Source organism: Salminus brasiliensis, chromosome 12, assembly GCF_030463535.1.
Source record: "Salminus brasiliensis chromosome 12, fSalBra1.hap2, whole genome shotgun sequence".
Taxonomy (NCBI): Eukaryota; Metazoa; Chordata; class Actinopteri; order Characiformes; family Bryconidae; genus Salminus; species Salminus brasiliensis.
The window spans coordinates 11,939,340-11,959,310 of NC_132889.1; the positions used below are offsets into that span (position 1 = coordinate 11,939,340).

The 19,971-nt window shown below is 41.0% G+C and overlaps 1 protein-coding gene across 3 annotated transcripts in view; it reads right to left on the bottom strand.

The window, feature by feature from the left end:
• The window catches only part of tex2 (testis expressed 2), a 41,332-nt gene extending 37,397 nt beyond the window's left edge, over nucleotides 1-3,935 (bottom strand). The window contains exons 1-2 of one of the 3 annotated variants that reach the window (XM_072693094.1): nucleotides 3,670-3,934; nucleotides 3,412-3,502 (exon numbers count right to left, since the gene is read on the bottom strand). The gene's annotated coding sequence lies outside the window, so the exon portion shown is untranslated. Of the gene's footprint in view, nucleotides 1-3,411; nucleotides 3,503-3,669 lie in introns of all 3 variants that reach the window. The other 2 variants (XM_072693095.1, XM_072693093.1) reach the window with 2 other exon arrangements.
• Between the last annotated feature and the right edge of the window lie 16,036 nt (nucleotides 3,936-19,971).

Below are 19,971 nucleotides of genomic sequence, written 5' to 3' on the forward strand. Positions count from 1 at the left end.
AGCTTTACTTTGCTCAGATTCAGTAAACCCAAAAAGCAACCCAAGAGCTTTTCAAAGAAAAGAGTATTCTTAAATGGCCATGTCAGTCACCTGACCTCAATCCAAATGAGCATGCTTTTCACTTACTGAAGACAAGAAGACTGATTAACTGATTAACTAAACGATTCACGCAAAATGATTCATACCCCTGTTGAAATAAAGCTGAAAGTCAACCTTTGCTGGAAAAACAGCTAAAATCCACACACATCGCCTTCAGCAGCCTGCTCTGTTTACTCAAGAGCAGAGCAGGGAGGAGGGGCGAGCAGGGGATCTCTCACACACAGGCACACATGCAGGCAGACAAAAGTGTCCAAAAACATCAGATTGCATGTTGGTCACTAAATATCACAATATTCCAGAAATAATTTCCCCAAGGCAATTTTTAAAGCCACAGCCTTTTGCTGTTTCTGACGATTTCAGCGATAGAGAGAGACTAAAGCAGAACTGTTCGGTTGAATACTTGCATCTGAGGACAGCCGAGTGCGAGGAGTAATGCTATCACTGCCACAGCTGGTAATAAGGAGATAATATAAGGAGAACTGAGAAGGAAGGATCTGCTAGCCGTTTTTTGGTCTCACAGACTTTGAACTTCAGTCATTTATCTTCAGCCATCATCTTGCTAATAATTACATACAATGATGCTATGCTAACCTTTATCATGAGAACAATGTGACACCAAAACAAAGACTGCAAAGAACTTTGCCCCTAGTACTGCAAATAAAGGTTCCATCCAAAGGTTCCATCTGTCCATCTTCCTGGACAGGGTCACAGAGGGTCCAGAGCCTACTCAGAATCTAGCTGGCCACTAGTCCATTGTAGGGTACCGTTCATTCAAACACTTACATCTAAGCGACAATTTAGCATGGCCAATTCATCTGCCCAGTAAAAACCCACACAGACATGGGAAGAAACATCACACCAAACTCCTTACAGACAGTGACCAGAGCGGACACACACTACCTGCGTCTACTATCAGGAGAATGGGAGTTTCATCCCAGTGATGCCACAGCCACCCAAAGCAGGAAGTCTAAGAGAGTATATTTATCCTCACTCTCTCTCTCCTTCTCTCCCTCTCTCCCTCTCCCCCATTATTCATTGTTATACTAGCCAGGGCTAGCATCTGTAAGCTTATGTAAAAGAATTGGCAGTTAGTGTTCTCCTGCAAGAGGATTCAGCTGCCTTCACCCTCAGAGTACTGGCAGTGTCGTGATGGAGAAGAGACCTAGCAAAAAGATATAAATTGACAGAAAACTAAGAAAAATCTAAAAGGTTTACTCAAATTTAAGAACTGTGACAATTAACACCTGTCAAATATTTTCCTAAAACTATTTAAAATGATATGGATTGATATGATTAGATATCCTAATTCTTGGCCCCCTAAAATCAGTCAGATCAGATTTTTGGCCCCCTAAAATCAGTCAGTCAGAATCAGTCAGTGTTATTTGTAATAACAGAAGAATAAAGGATAAAGGTGCTAATAGAATACATATGCAACCAACACAGTTGTAAGGTGCTATAATCTATCTAAAGCTGCAACAGATATAACAGATAACTCACTATACTTCAAGCTCTAACCAGTTTTTCGAGAAATAGATCGTTCTGGAGTAATTTCCGTTGTCTCAGACAGGAAATGATTCTCGCCAGACTGGATAAATCAGTGCGTCTCAGTCCCTGGGGACCCTTGCACTTAATGATTTCAATACATCAGTTAATTACTGTGTTAAATCAGGTGGGTTTGAGAACTAATCTTGTGAGGGTCTCAAGCAGGAGTCCCCTTGGATTATACCAGAATTACTGGGATGAACAGTTACGCGTGCCACCCGGAAATAGGGCCTTACACAGTCTGAACAGCTGTGCCACTGGGGAACCCAATTTAAAACTTTACCTGTTTACCTACACTCTAAGCAAAAAAGCTTCTACACAGTACCAAAAAGGAGCTTTTTTAACATGGTGCTTTTAAGAACCACAAATTCAATAAGTTAAAAAAACATATGCAGGGAGTTTTCTATCATAATAATTCATTTAAGCATCAAAATATTTATATAATGTTGCTTTACTATCTATATTGGGGAAAAACATTGTGTCCAGTATACATACATTTTGATAACCTTTTTACCCGTATATCCTCAATGTTTCCACCTGAATAAATACTGCAATTAGCAGGAAACAAATGAAAAAGAATGATTCACTGAAAAATCTATTTTATGCCATTTTCCTTAAATAAATCAACCAAACACTAACAAACTACTATTTTCAGATCATGAGGAAATCACTACGTACCTCATTGGGACTACAAACTAATAAAGAGAAGTGAGGCGTAGGTCATAGACTGAGAGAATCAAGGCCTGCATCAGGAAGCCATGCCAACACTCGTTTTGTGTGCCAAAACACAACAGTTCCTGTGAGTCTGGCGTACACTTTCAGGTTAGCCATGAGCAAAAAACAAACAAACAAACATACAAACAAAATAGATGGTAACTCGCTATAATTACCAGGGGTGGGTGAGTAAAGATTTAACATCACGATCCACGAGAAGACAATTTCAAGACACACAGAACACGTTGATACGCTGGACTGAACAAATGAACATGAAAAACAATAACCAAACCTGTGTACAAAAATTTATTTCACTAATTTCACTTTTCATGAAATGAATCATGCAGTCATTCAGTAATCTGTAAATGCAGATGACATCCACAATATGCTCAGAAATAACAGCAGAGGGGATCCGATCCTGGCCTGCAGCAGCACACGCTCGCACTGTGTGATGTGATGATGTTAGCAGTGTGTCTCACACAGAGTGTTTGTGTAGTTTAAACATGATGGTTTACTTTCAGATGCTCATTTTAAGTGAAGTGATTAAATTAAAAAGCTTGGCCATTTTGATCAGCAGCTCATCAGCCGATACTCGAGGTTTCAATATTAGCACCAATATTGATAAGCGAATCTGTGGCATAGTACCATCTCTACAGTCCATGAACCTCTGCCTGCATAGGCAACATACATAATGGAGAACATACTTACATAAGAACTCTCAGAGTGGCATTCATCTACAGCACTGTTAGGCAGGTATGGTGGTCTTTATACATAGCTCTCTAATCTCTTTTTGACCCAGTGGTCATCCTTTTGAGATTTCCAGCAATCCTTTCTGCCTTAATACTTGTAACTTGCAGTGTGAAATCCGGACGTTCTCGCTGTGTCCGCTGGAGCGGTCAGGTGTGCAATGGCGCTCCAGTGGAAGCAGCGGAGACGTTCCGGATGGGGACACTGATGCTGAACACTGAACATAAGACACAGGCTGCAGAGGCTAAGTTACGGATGGGAGTGCCGATAAAGAACACAGTCTATCCCACAGTACAGACTCTGACTTACTGATGGCTGTGTCGCTCTGTCTCACTGCTCCCAACAACCAAGACCTGAACCGCATCTGCTTTGTTGATGTGGGGGCGAAAGCAGACAGCAGCTAGAAAACGCAGGGAACAAGCGCGCGTGAATGATAAAACAGGTGATATGGTGTCTCGCTGAGCCCCTTCATAAAAAGCAACGCACCCCCCATCTGTATCAGACTCCCAGCAACCAAAGTAACGCTACAAAGAAACGGCTCCCAGATGGGCGTGAGCCCGGTCTCACCGTTCAGCGTCTTCGTTTCGCGTATTATTTTTCCCCAGGGTTTTTGACGAAAGTTCGTCACATCCCTTGCAGCACGTCTGTAAAACACCAGCCGATGGATTCCGTGCTGTTTTGAACCATTTCTGTCTTCAGAGAAATGACAGCACCTCAAGGAAGAGTCGTACGAGAGGAAAAAACGGATTCGCTCCTCTAAGGCCAACCTAATCGACAACAGATCCCCAGATTGCCCTTCATTCACACGATCGACGATCGATTAAGACCGTTGGGTAGCAGGAGCGTGTCGTTTGTTTTGGTAAAAGGGACGCTAGCTATGATAGATACGCCCCCCCTCCCAGCCCCCTTCACCGCCGTAGGTGTAAACACTCAACGAAATTAGCTTTTATTTATTTATATTGAACTATTAATTAATTTTGTCTTTATTATTACAAAATAATGCTAAAATGTGGTTAAAATATAGGTAGTTTTCGGAAAAGGTTTGGGCATCTTTGGGCAATTTACTGAATTTGTCTTGTTTTTTATTAATGAGAAGTATTAAATTAAGCTTCTGTGGCTAATAAAAAAAGATCACAGTGTTTTCAGCAAATCCACAGCAATGCACATTTACCCTCTTTGGTAAAACCCACAGCTGTCTGTATTTCTGTATTTCTATTTCTATTCTATTCTATTCTTATTAGATTTTCCCCCCACTAGAAAAGATTTTCTTGGGGGCTCTTTCATTGACATATTGTTTAAGGTATAACCTCTAATTGTCTATGATCAGAGGTCAGGAGACTGTAAGGACCTTTCCAAAAGCTTCCGTTTGTCTCCTCAGGTACTCTATGGTGTTTTATTGGTATGGATGTAATTACACAAGTCACGGATCATTTCAAACTGCGGTTTATACCTCAAGGTTTGGAATGACAATGGAAAAAGCAACAAAACTCCCAAATGCTTAAGGCTAGTCTTTTTCATTTATTCTGAACTGGCAGTAGTGCAAGATACAGCAGCAGAAAGAAGGAGCGAGAGAGAGATGGAGGGAAGAGGGAGCAGGGGCAATGAAAAATGACTAAAGTTATCATAACGATCCAGTACAATTCCCATAAACCATGCAAATAAAAGCTTTACTTATTAACAGCTTACAACCTAAGGTCCGTTTGGTCTAGTGCTTATCATCTACCGTGTATTCTCCATGAAGCCTGAAGGCACCAAACAGTGATGTCTGTACCATGAAAGCTCAGTATATATAAAAACCTTCTTAACTCATCTAAACCTTCATGCAGGTTCTTGGCAGTCATGGGGGTTTGTTGGCCTGTCTTATCAGCATATGAAAAGTTCTCTCTGAGAGTGTTCTTGGTCCAGATGTCATCTTGAACTGCCATTTCTTCATAATATTCTGCAATGTAGAAGCCACAAGCTGAAAACACTCATAGCCTTCCCCCTTCAGATCTTCAGACAGTTGCTTATTATTTTACAGTGTTATTTCACTACATTTCCTAGAGAAAATGTGTTCATTTTAGTCCTGTTATCTTGGTTCTTTTTTGTTACTTTTTACATATCCTAAAGTATAGGAGTTTTTTTTCTGTTTAATGAGTTGTTTTTACTGAAATAGTCAACCAAATTTATACCAGTGTAAAAATAAAATCAGCCCACATTTGTGCTAGTACAAGGACCACCCATGAGTCACTGGCAACACACACACACACACACACACACACACACACACACACACAAAACACACACACATTTTTTAGTTTTAGTACACAACTTGTAATTGATCTGCTGAGTCTGTACTGTTCATGGGCTTAAACTAAGGCTGGTTCACTGACTAACCTTAGGACCTCATGGTAAAACAACAGCAGTGTTAGTATGTGTTGACTATCCTTATCTCAGCCTTTCTTATAGACAGCAAACAAAAATATTGGCAGTTAAATATGGAGTACATTAAAGTTGGAAAAAGTTCCAGTTGACTTTTCAAATCACTATGTCTTGAATTGAATTCTTGAATAGAATCTGAAGACCACTAAGAGTATAGAACAAGTGCAATACATCCATTCTGACAAGATTCTACTACTGCTGTTATTTATGCAACACAATACGATTGTAAAATCAGTCTGCAAAAGAGCAGGGTGTTCAGTCCTGTCCTAGCATAGTGCAGTAAAACAAAGCACCATATACAACCTTTATACTGAGTAAATATATAATTTAGCAATAAATAAATAAACAAAATATATGACTAATCACTAGGTTCTGGTCCTGGCGGTCAACCACCCGGCAGAGCCTTGCCAAAACCCTAATCTAACACACCCAGTCCAAGTAAAGAACACCTTCTGGGGCATACGACTCTGGTGTGTTGGATGTGAACTCTCCAGGGTGTCATTTTAGGTCCTGGATTTGGAGTGGTGTGAATCCTACATCCCTCAGGATTGTGAGTGTAAAAGCACTGAAATACAGTAGCTTTGCCAGCAACATTGTCAAAGACTGCCATCAGGTGGTAATGTAAATGTAGGTGGTTCCTCAAGAGCTATTTCACTAATTGCTTGACTGTGGCATGTGGGGGTACAGTTTGGACTCACATACTTTAGAGACCTTTCAGAAAAGGTAAAACCACATGATTGCCATTACTTTTCATCATTTGAGTTCCAGTACAGATTACACAGATAGACCTTTATTTTGTTCTTCCTCTGTGATTCTCTCTCTGTAAAACTGCAGAAACATTTGACCTGTATTACAAACATGTGCTTCTAAACAAGGTCAAAAGTTTGGAGACACTTCCTTTAAACCTAACGTCTTTCAAACACATATTTCTTGAATTATATTTAGATTCTGCTTATGTTTATCAAAGTGCCTCTCTTGGTATTGAGAGCAGACTTTGGCTTTGATTAAATACTGCGTTTTCTTTTCCAAACAATTGTATAAAGCACATAAAAATCTTTGTGGATGAATGCTGAGTGGATAAGTCATGTGGAAGTTGTGGCCTAATGGTAAAGAAGTGGGCTTGAGAGCGGAAGGTCAGCAGTTTCTCCTCTTGGCAGGTAAGAATTGGTGGTGGGGTAGATTGAGGGAGGCTGAAGAGAGCAAGGCACCTAACCCCCAACTGCTCCCCCGGTTTGGAGTTGGCTGCTCCAGGTTTGTGTGCTCACTGTCCCTAGTACACTGTGTATGTGTTCATTACCATTGATGGGACAAATGCAGAGAAAACATTATACTGCACATTGTACAGTGACAAATCCTTGCACCTTTATAAATGTGTGAAATACAACATTATTTCAGTTCAGCAAAGAAACATTTAAACAATGTTATATTTAATATAGAAGTACATTATTGGTCATAAATTGGAAATCTGTGTTCAGCTACAATGATAAATACACAATAATGTTACTAGTTATATATTTTATGCATATTTGCAAATATAAATGGAGCAAATACATGAATTGAAAATGAAAATGAATTTTAGATGAAAAATGAATTGATTATTGTATTATAAACTAGATCCATACCATCCATATATGGAAACTAAGCTGGAATCTATAAGCTGTTTTTTTTTTTATTTCTGATTTTTTTTGTGATATCACAAAAATCAATACGTTTAAATACACTATATAGACAAAAGTATTGGGACACTTTTAAAAATCAAGGGTATTAATAAAAATAAATAAATAAATAGTTTATGCTTTTGATCTATCTCTATCTGCCCAGGGAGGGCTTTCTACTATTTGTTGGAGCATTGCTGTGAGGATTTGATTGCATTTAGCGACAAGAGCCTTAGTGAGGTCAGGAAGTTGGGGTGAAGTTGGGGTGAGGTCACCACCTCACCTCATCATGGATCAAGGAGCACCATCATTCCAAAGAGCACAGTTACACTGCTCCACAGCTCAGTGCTGGTGGGCATTATACCCACACCTGGCATTAGGCATATGTTTGTGTTTGTCTGCTCCAGAGATTCTATCCTATTCTATTGGCAATACCTCTTTGCACGGAAACACACAGATGTGCACATCTGTGTCAGCAATGTGTGCAACTTAAAATGTCTGAATGCATTAATTACAAGGGGTGTCCACAAATATTTGGACATACAGTAGCTGAGTCTACTTGTTTATGTTACAGTTTCAGACTTTTCTCAAATACGGATTATACAGGGCAGCCAATCAGATCAGAGATCATTTAACTATATGTCAGTGTTAAAGAAATGAGATATAGTTTAAAAATGAATTACAGCTATTTTTGGTACATAAACCCACACATATAGTTGTAAGTTGACCTTAGAACAATAGAAAACAAATGTAGAATATGTGTTCTTTAAGTCATTGCAAACAGTTAGGTTAATTTACTGATATTCAAATTCATAGTACATTTAGTAATATGCTAGCATATATGTTTCAGTGTTAACAGCTTCATAAAACAAATAGAGAGAGACACAATCAAAGACAGATTGTTATTTGTTTTGCCAAAATTTAGATTGAAACACTTGAAGGCGAGAAAGACTGGAGTGAATGTTAACTGCTGTAGTGCATAACCAGAAGGTGTCTACTTACGTCCTGGTTTCATATGACTGTAGCGCCATCTAGTGGACATGTGTCAAACATGCGTTCATAGAAGGCTGCAGCAACACTCTGCTTTAACACACATGATTTTGTTCATCAGCTAATCATTAGATCCTTCAAGATTTGAAATATGTGTGTTAGAACAAGCAGAACAGCAAAAAAAAAAAAAGAACTGACCCCCTAGAAATACAGTTTCACACAATTGATTAACAGTAATGGCATATCAAATGTTGGATCATGTTGGAGCAGTACAGGGACACCTTGTGGATAAAGTATGTAGTGCGCCAACACAATAAGTCACCCAGTTCTAGAGACCTCCACTGTACTGTTATAATGCTTTGCCTGCTCTAATACACCTGATTAGCTCATGCTAATACTTATATACTGAGCCACCACCTATGTTGTACATAATGCGTAATACATATTATCGTGATTTGTTAATATCACATTTTACACTACCCAGCATAAACCAAAGATATATATATATATATACTACCCCAATATATCCAATCAATAACAGCAGTAAAAATGATGTGGATGGATGGGGAGAAGAGAGTGGCTGATAAATTAAGCAACAGATGGACTACAGTCAGCCATTATATACCTTCACAGTGAACCTGCATGGTGTGTACATAATAAAACATAAACATAAAGTATAACACTTAATTCATTAGTAATCATAAAACACAAACTTCCAGCTGTTCAGCAATAAACCAATCAAACAAGAGCAATTTAAATAGCTCAAAACAACTAATATAACAAGTGCTTTCTCCACATTCCACACAAAATGCCACTTGCAGTCTCAGACTTATTCATCCCCTTCATGACAAACATCTTTATCACATAGTACAAAACCATACTGCTGTTATGCATAGGCATAGGCATAGACACCAGCTTCTGGCAGTGTTCCTATGGAATCTTAGCTCATTCCTCATGGGCAATGCCCTCCAGTTCACTAATATTCTTGGGTTTGTGTGCTATGACAACCTCTCCAAAATCTTCCAGGACTTCTTCTAAAACCATTTGATGGAATCCATCTTGCTCTGCACGCACTCCAGGTGTCCAGGGCCAGAGGAAGCAAAGCAGCCCTAGAGTATTACTGAGCCACCGCCATGCTTCACTGTTCTTTTCAGCAGATGCTCCATTCTTCCTCCTCCAGACATATCACTGAACAATAGACCTGAAAGGTTCCAGTTTTGTTTCATCGCTCCACAGAACGGAATCCTAAACTTTGGTATAACTTTTTTATACAGTTTTAAGCAGATTGACCTTTCTCATGCTTTTGGGTCAGTAGAGGTGTACAGGCATGGGGACTTTTAGCACTTTGTATTTGCCTTACTGTGCAAACTGAAACCTCAGTGCCTGCTGTCACTAAATCTTCCTGCAAGTGTTTTGCAGTCACTCAAGGGTTCTGACTACCTGTGAACTTCCAACTGTATGTCTAGGAACATTAAGTGCTTTGCTCTCTTTTTGTATCATTTTCCTTGTTTGTGCAAGGCAGTTATCTCTTCCCTGAACTTTTTAGACCTAAACTCATTTGACTCTCTTTGCCAAACTGTTTAACATGCAATCAGAAGTTACAGTCAACAAACCTTGAGCCAGTTCAGGTGTTGGATCTATTTTGATCTTAAGCACACCAGATGCAACTAATGCACTAATAAATGTATACTGATTTGCAAATGTGTGCTCGGATGAGTGATTGTATGCAGGGGGTTAAATCCTTCTGAGACTGATTGTGTTGGACTAACTAAAATTAACCCTATATTTTCAAAAAACATTTCAGTATGTTTTGAAGGAAATGTATACTTTTTTGAGAGGAGCCAGCTAAGGTGATCTGAGCCTTTGAAGAGGACGAACGAATGGAAGGAGACCCTGGGAAACATCCACTGATGGATTATAGGACTGAGGATTATATCTCCCGGCTGGTCTGGGAGCATCTGGAGATCCCTATTTGGAACAGGTGGAGGTGGTCGGGGACAGGGATGCCTGGGCTTCTTTGGTCGCCCTACTGCCACTACAATCCTGTACGGGATCACATGTAAAAGATGTTGAATGCATGAATAATTAAAGGTGGTTAACGATCATAATGCATTCCTTGGTAGGTCAAGGCCACTGAAAATTACGTTCATTGAAAACAAGTCTAAAAGAGCCCCGGGAAATATGATACCCATGCTAACCTGAAACTCAAAAAAACAATCTCTTCATGTAACCTGCTGCTCCTGTAACTGCCATGAGTCAATTTTGCAGCACTTGGGATGTACTGAGTGTGGACACGTCACAACTAGCGGAGGAGAGAGTTCATGTAGTTTAGCAGTGCCATTAGGAGGAGGATTTAGATACGCCATGCGTCATTTGCTTCAGGAGGGAGAGGGAAATGGGGGGAGAGAGAGAGAGAGAGTGAGAGTTAGTGAGCGAGAGTTAATAATTGATGTGGCCCTGGTCCCAGTAGCTCCTACTGTCTCACAAAAGACATTTAGCAGTGATTGAGATCAAAGCCGCAGAGCCTCCTGCTGCTAAGCTGAAAGGCGAAACTAGCGATCGCCTTCTTCTCTCTCTAATAGCGTCCCTTTTATGAAGTTAATAAACTGCGCACTTCAGTCAAACTACATCAGCACAAATGGCTGTGGGAGCTAATAACTTGAAAGTAGAGAGCCACCTCTAACGCCTGCTTTGAACTGAACCACTGAGTGTGTGTATGTGTGTTGGTGTTGGGGGGGGCTACATCAAAGCCCTGCAGTGGTGTGTCAAAATCAGGAGCCTACACACTTTGCTTCAGTCGCTACCAGGAGGAGAAAAAAAAAACAGCATTAAAGATGCAGGATTTATCGGCCACAAATTTCGCAGGTGCTTCCTCTACGGGCTGGACAGCAGCTGACCGCTTAGAGCGAGATGAACCTTGCAAAGAGGAGGACTAGAGGCTTTTTCTAATGAGGCCAATCTTTGTTGTGTCACCTTTTGATCTTCTGATCTGAAACCAGGAGAGAGGTTGCTGATTGAGATAGAGAGACGGAGACAGAGAGAGACCAACAGTGTATACACCAAAATATTCATTTCCATTAAGGTTTCTGCAGAGAAACTGCAATATTTCACAGATATTTTTGATGAATTATTTTAATTGAACACCTTCAATGGGGTGAAGGGGAAACTTTCTGCAACAAAATAACCTATCTGTCCAATACCGACAGAATAATCTGTGGTGGCATGAGAGTGAACACTTGCACACAGCCAGCACAGTTTTGCTGCAGAAATATGTGTTGTCACTTTTATGAAGGTGTGCAATTGTAATAATTAATGTAATATAATGTCATATATATATGAGTTAGACACCTATGAGACATATATGAGACATATATGGAAAGAGACAGGCAGATAGATATAGTGAGAGATGGGACAATAAAGAGGAGAAAGAGAAAGATAGAAAGAGGACAGAGAAAGAATCAGACACAGGGAGAGTGAGAAAGAGAGAATTGCAGAGCTGTTAGGCGACTGTCTTCCCTGGCCCCCCTTCTCTTGCTTTCATGAAGAATGTCAGCTCCAATAACACTTCAGTCATTTGCATATCATAACTTATCAGGTGTGATCAGGTGTGCTGTGAAAGAATACATTATTTGTTGCCTTTGAAAGTCTTTTGATGTGCACAGGCAAATGTAATATGAAATAAAAAAAATATTCTGATGAGGGCACGCACACACACACACATACTCTCTCTCTCTCTTTCTCCCTTAAAGGGTCTTAAAGGGTCTTCAGTTACAGTTTGAACAAAGCAAGCGACCTTTCGAACACCCTGAGGAAATTCATTTCACAATGTCTGGACGCTTGTCTTCCGTGGATCTTAAAGGATGATGGATCAAGCCGAGCCGTACTGGATGCTCGAAGGGCTCTTGGTACTGATCGGATTTTGACCGTTGCCATCAAGTACGGAGGGGCTCATCCATTCTTGGCTTTGTAGGCCAGCTCCAGGGTTTTGAATCTCATGTGGGAAGCAGCTACAGGAAAGTTTCCCCTTCACTCCTCTTTTGCCATTGAGGAGAACGCAGCAGAGGAGTTACAGTTACAGGAACTACAGGCTGTGCAGTGAGTGAAAGAGTGATGTTCATTATTGGGACGTAGCAACATATTAAGTGTAACATGTTAAGTGTAACCCCCTTTTACACCTAGTCACTCATGTGTCTTGAGTATCAGGATTGTATCTGGATAAGGCCATGCCACATTTAAAAGTGTAAACACACTCAAGACGTCTAGGGTTTCAAAGGGGTGAACCATTCCCAATAAATTTCCAGTTAATAACCTGAATCTTTCCATGGGAACTTTGGAAATATTCCAAAATGTAAACTTTCCATTGACATTTGGGGAACTTGTTGGGAGAAATGTTGGGAATTTATTAGAATTAATAGGAAATATTGGATACTTTAAAGGAACTTTATCATACACTATCATCAAACAGCAGACATAAAGGGGTAAGTATGGAAAAAGAATTGGAATATTCCAATGTAAAGATGAGAAATGTACATATAGTTGGTAAAAACATACTGAAGCAAAACCTTTGCTAAAATAATTTGATATGATACCAAAACAGTTGAATAGCAAAGCTGTTCCTCAATTCCAGGCACATGAAGGGCTATTGAAACCCACCCTCTGCATGCACAGTTCATTCCAACATCACATGTCCAGCATATGTTCATGTTTCCAGAAACCTGACCTTAGAATATTCCCATTTTATTCCCATTCATTCCCATTAATTTCCATGCAAAATTTCAGAAATTTGAAAATTCCCAAAATATTGCAACCTTGTTTAAACCAGATCCAAATCTAATCGCTCAAACCATTTTAGGAGGTGGAATGAGACGTATTTGTACCAGCAGTGTAAACACATCTGTCTCTCCAAAATGCTTCGAATAATTGTCCTGTTGGAAGGTCCAATGATGCCCAAGCTCTAGCTTCCTCACAGATTGTATGATGTTTTCTTCCAGGATTTCCTGATACTTGATTGAATCCATCTTGCCCTGCACTGCAGGTTTCCAGTGCCAGAGTAAGCAAAGCAGCCTCTAGGCACCACCGAGCTTCCACCATGCTTCACTGTACGCAGGGGGTTCTTCTCAGCATATGCTCTATTCTTCCTCTTCATGGCCAATACCACTGAGTCACAGGCCCGAAAAGGGCGAGTTTTGTTTCATCGCTCCACAGAAGACTATCCCAAATATGTATACGGTTTTGAGCAGATTCGAGACAACGTTTCTTGTGCTTTCGGGTACAGGCATGGAGACCTTCAATACTCAGAATACGTCTTACTGTGCAAACTGAAACCTCAGTGCCTGCGGCCACAAAATCTTACTGCAGTCACTGGTGTTGGACTACCTGACTCCTCAGAAATTTGATGGCAGTCGGTGACAGCTTCCCCTTTCTCCCACATCCAGGTAGTGTAGCCAGTGTTCCTTTAACTTTCAACCTGTAAACCATGCTTCCAACTGCATCTCAAGGAACATTCAGTGCTTTGTTCTCTTTTTGTCTTAGAGATCAAACATATCCAATAGCTGGACAGTGTATGAGTTTGTTGATTCTAGGGTTTGACTGCATGTTAAAGATTTTCTTGGACAAATTTGGCAAGAGAGTTGTCCAAAACATTCAGAGAGGAAATCACTGTCTCGCACAAACAAGGACAATTGTTTGTGCGAGGCAGTGATTTCCTCTCTGAATAAACTAATGAAGCCCTTGATTTGACACCTCATTTGCAAATGTGTTCTCCTATGGTTGATTCTTTTCAGGGGGGTTGAATAATTCTGAGACTGCAGTCGTCATTAAAACAACACAAGTATTTTGTGTTGAATTTGGAGAAAGTGCTTGTTATATTAGTTGTGATGAACCATTTATATTGCTCTTGTTGTTGGTTTATTATTATTTATAAAGTTTCCATTAGTTTAAGCTAGTAAGCTGCCAAGTCAGTGGATGACTGGAAACAACAGCAGGGAAAACATGTGATGTGTTGACCAATGTCCAGCATGAGCAAACCAATTCCCTGAATAGTCTTTAATTGAAATGAATAGTCACTTAGATATTGGGCCTAAAGTTGATTAACATTCAGAAACAGTAGGTTGTTCACTTTGTGTTGCGCGCACATGTGCATGTGTGTGTGTGCTTGCATGCTTGTGTGAGAGAGACAGACTTCAAACTCTGTGTTGGACTGCCTTCCTCATACCCAGTTGGAGACTCCTGAGCGAGGGTGGTCTTTGACAGAGGACCTCACACTCAGGCAACAAACTCAGCGTGACACACACTCACACACTGAGTGCTTTCAAATGGACTTGTCACTTAATCCCACAACAGAAAAACAGAGGAAACGATGCCAGAGAGCGCTTCCTTTCAAGAACACACACACATCTCTCAAGCATATTCTGTCCCTTCGCTCACGCTCGCTCTTAGCTCTTGGTGCAGTGGAGGTCGAGCACTGCCTTTCATTTACATTTATCTGTTGTTCCTTACTATTAGGATGAAGGCTCTATTTCCTGCCTCTCTCTCCATTCATACGTGCACAATGCATTACTTGTTTGTCATACCTATTTGTGCTTTCTGTGGTCAAGGCTGAAAGCCAATCTATACCATACAGACAAAAGTATTGGGACACTCGCTCATTTGTTTCCTTTTGAAATCAAGCATATTAAAAAAGAGTATTCTGATGTTGGCTGTTTTTGGAAGGCTTTTTGCTAAATGTTTGAGAGCATTGTTGTGAGAATTTGATTGCATTCAGTGACAAGAACGTTAGTGAGGTCAGGGTGTCGGATGATCACCACCTCCAACTCCTAAATCATCCCAAAAGTTTAGAGGGTATCTATGGATGTCACATTCCCACTGGAACACGTCCCCTTGTTTGTTAGGAAAAACGGCCAAATTGGGAATGAAACAAGAGTCAAGTCAAGTCAAGTCAAGTGGGTTTATTGTCATTTCAACTACATACAGAGTACACAGTGAAACGAAACAACGTTCCTCCAGGACCATGGTGCAACATAGACACAGTGCATACAAGACACAAGTGCAACACAAACAAACAAGTGCGGACAGACAACACAACACAGTACAGACAGAGGATAATAAATAATGACGGTAGTGTGCAAGTTGTGCAATGTGCAATAAATAGAGTCCAGTGAGGTAGTAAAGTTATTAGTGCAAATGCTTGTGCAAAAAATGCTTCCCATGTTATCTGGGGTAAATGGTTGGAAAGAGAGAGAGAGGGAGAGTGTACATGTACCAGAAAGACTCAGGAGTTGAGTTGTGTTGAGGAGTCTGATGGCTTGGGGGAAGAAGCTGTTGCAGAGTCTGGTCGTGTTGGACCGGATGCTGCGGTACCTTCTTCCTGATGGCAGGAGGGAGAACAGTCTGTGTGAAGGGTGGGTGGAGTCATCCACAATGCTGGTTGCTTTGCGGATGCAGCGGGTGGTGTAAATGTCCATGACGGAGGGGAGAGAGACTCCGATGATCTTCTCAGCTGTCCTCACAATGCGTTGGAGTGACTTGCGGTCAGAGGCTGTGCAGGTCCCAAACCAGGCAGTGATGCAGCTGCTTAGGATGCTCTCTATGGTTCCCCTATAGAAGAGGGTGAGGATGGGTGGAGGGAGGCGGGCCTTTCTCAGCTTCCGGAGGAAGTAGAGTAGAGAGATCATCTATTTAAGGTAAAGGCAGCTGGACTCAACAGCAATCCATTTTAATTATAAAAGAACCAATAGTCCATGGACAGTGTTGTGGAGCCTGGAACGTCAGCTAACTGAGGCGCAAATCACACGTTTGAGGATAAAACCTCATACCTGAGAGCACAAAGTCGAGTGAATGGGCTTAGGAGTGTTTTAGTGTTTTCCTCAGCTTTGCTAGCTTTCTTTTAGCATGTTGCTAAATTTGCAACTACAGTGGGATAAGTTTTTTTTTTTTTTTTAACCTCGTTTTCAGAGTGTGACTTCACCACACAGTGAGCTTCTGCACATTTTGGTGGCTGGATTCCAGTTGTTTATGCGAATTGCAGCAATCCAGTAGTTTTTCTTTTCTTCTGAATCTTTCTTTTGCTGCTGAATCCACATTGACACTCCACATGTGATGTCACATGCATACCCTCTTTTGGGTTGTGCACCATCACGTTCCAACATATAGTGTAGCACGATGGCAATGTAAGTAATGTAGCAATTGTTCTCTTGTGCTACTTGCCTCGATCTTTGGTCGCAGTAATGAGAATGCGACATGACTTTCCTAATCTGCACACCTGATCCAAGTAAGGTCTTCAGGAGCCTTTGATGATGTTATGGCCAGGTGTGTTGGATCTGAACTCTCCAGAGTGATAGATCTCCAGGACCAGATTCTTTCATTTGTTCTGCATTGAGTACTGGTTGTTGAAAGTGGGTGTTACACAGTAACGCAAAAACACATTGAGTTTGAATAGAATGACCCTGGTTTGCAATGCATTTATAGAGCATCGCTTATTTGCATTCACGGTACTGGTGTTATGTTTTCTGGACTAAAGCTAATCATCATATAATGTTTGACACTAAACATTCTACACTGAATGTCTGAATCCCATGGATGGGACTGTATTAGAACTGGGACTTGTACTTGTAGAAAGGTGCTTTTGCTGTTGTTGTCCGTTTGTCTTAAGGTTTGATGTGTTGTGCCTTCTGGGATGTTTTTTTGCTCAACACAATCGCGCGGAATGATTTGTATGAATTAGTCCGCCCTTACCATCAGGTTGTGCAGTACTTTTTTTTTTGGTCATAGTCCACTTTTGACTCTCTGTATTCTCTCAAAGTTCAGTAAAGCCACAAACGACACACAGAGCTTCTTTTATCAGCTGTCTATTTTCTAGCAGACTAGCATGTTATCATCTTTAACACACAGCCCACGTCAAACTTGTACAATCAACCACTTTCTCCATTCTGTTTGTGTTTAGCTGAGACACAAATCGACAGTCAGGACTTCTCCGCTAGCTAGCACTCTGACATGAAAGCTCAGACCCAGAGCCGCAGGGGCCAAGCGGGGCCTTCGTTTGCAGTGAAAAGAGGGAAAAGCGCTCCCACATTTGCTTTGAAACGCTGCTCTCCCACCGAAAAAGTGGGATTAGATTCCACATCGCAAGTTCCCATGGAACAAACAGGGCGAGAGCTGGGGTTTCTGGGTTAGCCCTCTTCCCTCCCTCCTAACTCCCCCCAAAGGGCTTTAGAGAGCAGGGTACAGAGAGAAGCAGCCTGGCCTAGGTCTCTGGAGAAACAGCTCGCTCTCAGCATGGCTGCTCCACATTAGAGGAAAAGGCTTGCACAGTGAAGCTATTCAGCTCTCTCTCTCTCACACATGCTCTTACCCCCTGCACACTCTCTCACTCTCTCTCTCCCTTGTGCACTGCCTTGCTCTCCACATCCTTCCTTCTACCCCCCATGCCCCCCCTGCCCTTCCTCATCCTCTCTTTTTCTTGGAGAGAAAGCTCTGAAGTATGGAGGGAGGGAGAGAGTTTGAGAGTTTCTGAAACGCCCCCTCCACCCTCCCCCACGCCTCTGATCAAGATGTTCGTGGTTCCATGCAGAGTCAAGTCAGATTATTATGACAAAACACAAACATCTTAGGCATAGAATCACGGGACTTTGAGGGAAAAAAGGAATATGCATTTTTGGGAGGGGGAGGGTTTTTGTACTGAAATGTACGTTTTCCATCAATGTGAGGTAATCCGTTTGAAAGTTGTCTCGGCCTTTGAAGACTTAATTAGCTTCTGACAAGCAGATGAAAGATTTTTGCGTCAGATGTCTTTTCGATTTTAATCATTATTCCCACTGAGAAGCAAACAGAGGGAGAGAGAGAGATAAAGAGGGCGAGAGATAGATACAGATATACAGAGAGATGGGCAATGGATGGAAAGAAAGCTAGAGGGGCAAGTGTACACAACCCAGGGGGTCTAAGAGTTGCCAGGGGGTCTTTGAAAGCGGCCTTGATTGACAGCATCCACGGATCAGGTGATACAACGCGGCATCCAATCAACTGGATGCGGCCGATTCATTAAAAGTTGGGTCGTGGAGCCGCAGGACCCCTGAGGATCTCAAAGCAGCCCACGGGGGGCAGGAAAAAAAACTGAAAGACGTTTTTGGACCAGCATCTCATTACTTAGCCAGGGAGAGAATTTTGGGCTAACCCCTCTCTTCTGCAGGACTACTGCCTTTCCTTAGGTCCAGAAGATGAAAAGCAGCATAGTTGGAAAAAAGGGAGGAAAGCCTGACTAGTCAGCACCAACAAACTATGTTGTTTGTGCAACTTTGAGGAGAAACTGAACGAAGAAATTGACTGTGTTCTCTAGATTTGCTAGGACAACTGTGACGAATCTGTTACAGATCAGATTTATTTCCTTTAATGCGACACAATTTTTTGGAGCTATGTGAATGGCATCAATTGAGCCACATTTATGTGTGACATTAAATCAGATACATGTCCAATACACAGCCATGTGACTTTAATGTGAACAGAATGAGACTGTAATGAGAACAGAGAACATATAATAATGACACTGGTTGACAGAGCAAGTTCATTAACAGCACTGACTTCAGATAAAGCTGGACACATAAGCTTCATGCCGTATCATAAATGATTACAACAAGGATGTTTTTATTCAGGCCGGGACTGTGTTGCTGTAGGTAGTGCGTGTGTCACACAGCTCCAGGGGGACTATGCTAAATTGCTTGTGGGTGTGAGTGTGGGTTTGAATGGTTGTGTGTGGAACTCAATGGACTGGTGCCCTGTCCATGGGAATATTTCTTCCATTTGTCCAATGATTCCAGGTAGGCCATGGACCTGCTATGACCCTAACCAGGAAGAAGTGGATAAGAACATGGATAACAAAGTGGGTTTTTATTATCGTCAAATTTAACTGGACCTGCCAAGTATAATGGAACACATTTCAGCAATGATCATTTATTACATTTGTTTATTACATTCATTACAGTAATTTCATAACATGACCGATGATGTATGTACACGCCTGTAGGCTCTGAAATGAATAGGAAATGTGTAGGTTGCTCCTTCAAGGCCTAAATGTTGTGACTTTCTAAATGTTTTATAAAATGACCCGAGAGGTGAGAGAGAAAAAGAGAGAGAGAGCGAGAGAGAGAGAGAGAGAGAGAGAAGACAGCATACATTAAAAGAGCAAAAGAAGCATCAGCTGTGGCTACTTGCCAGTGCCTGAAATGTATGAAAGTTCATTCCTCAAAGGTGCATGTTTTAGAAATACTGAACCAGTTTAGGGTTCGAGTTAGGACTGTTATTTATTTGGCCAAATGGAATGAAATGTCCTGTAGCTCTATATGGGACTTTATGGGGCTGTATATGGTCAGGAGACCATGGGATTTAAAGAATTGTAATGAATTGTGTAAAAAATTGTCTTACTTTACCTTGAAAAGACATATCGTGTTTCATAATAATAATAATAAAAAAACAATATTCCATACAGTTTCAACTAGAAGTCATTAAGAAGTCGACATCAGCTTCAAAACATATCAAATGTCACTCAAGTAGTTAATTCTATGCATGTTATGTGTTTTAGTTCATTTCAAGTATGCAAGAGTGTCAGAAATAATATAGTAACTAAAAAAACATTATAAATTCAATGCTAAATTAGATTGAAACATTCGTATTGTGCACAATACACAATAAAGTAAAAATAACTGGCCCATCTAACATCACTGGCCCTAGCCTTACCCTACCCACCACCCCCAGGTTCAAATGGTCTAGAATCTCCACTGAAAACAAGGCTGCTAACTAAATAATGCAACAGTTA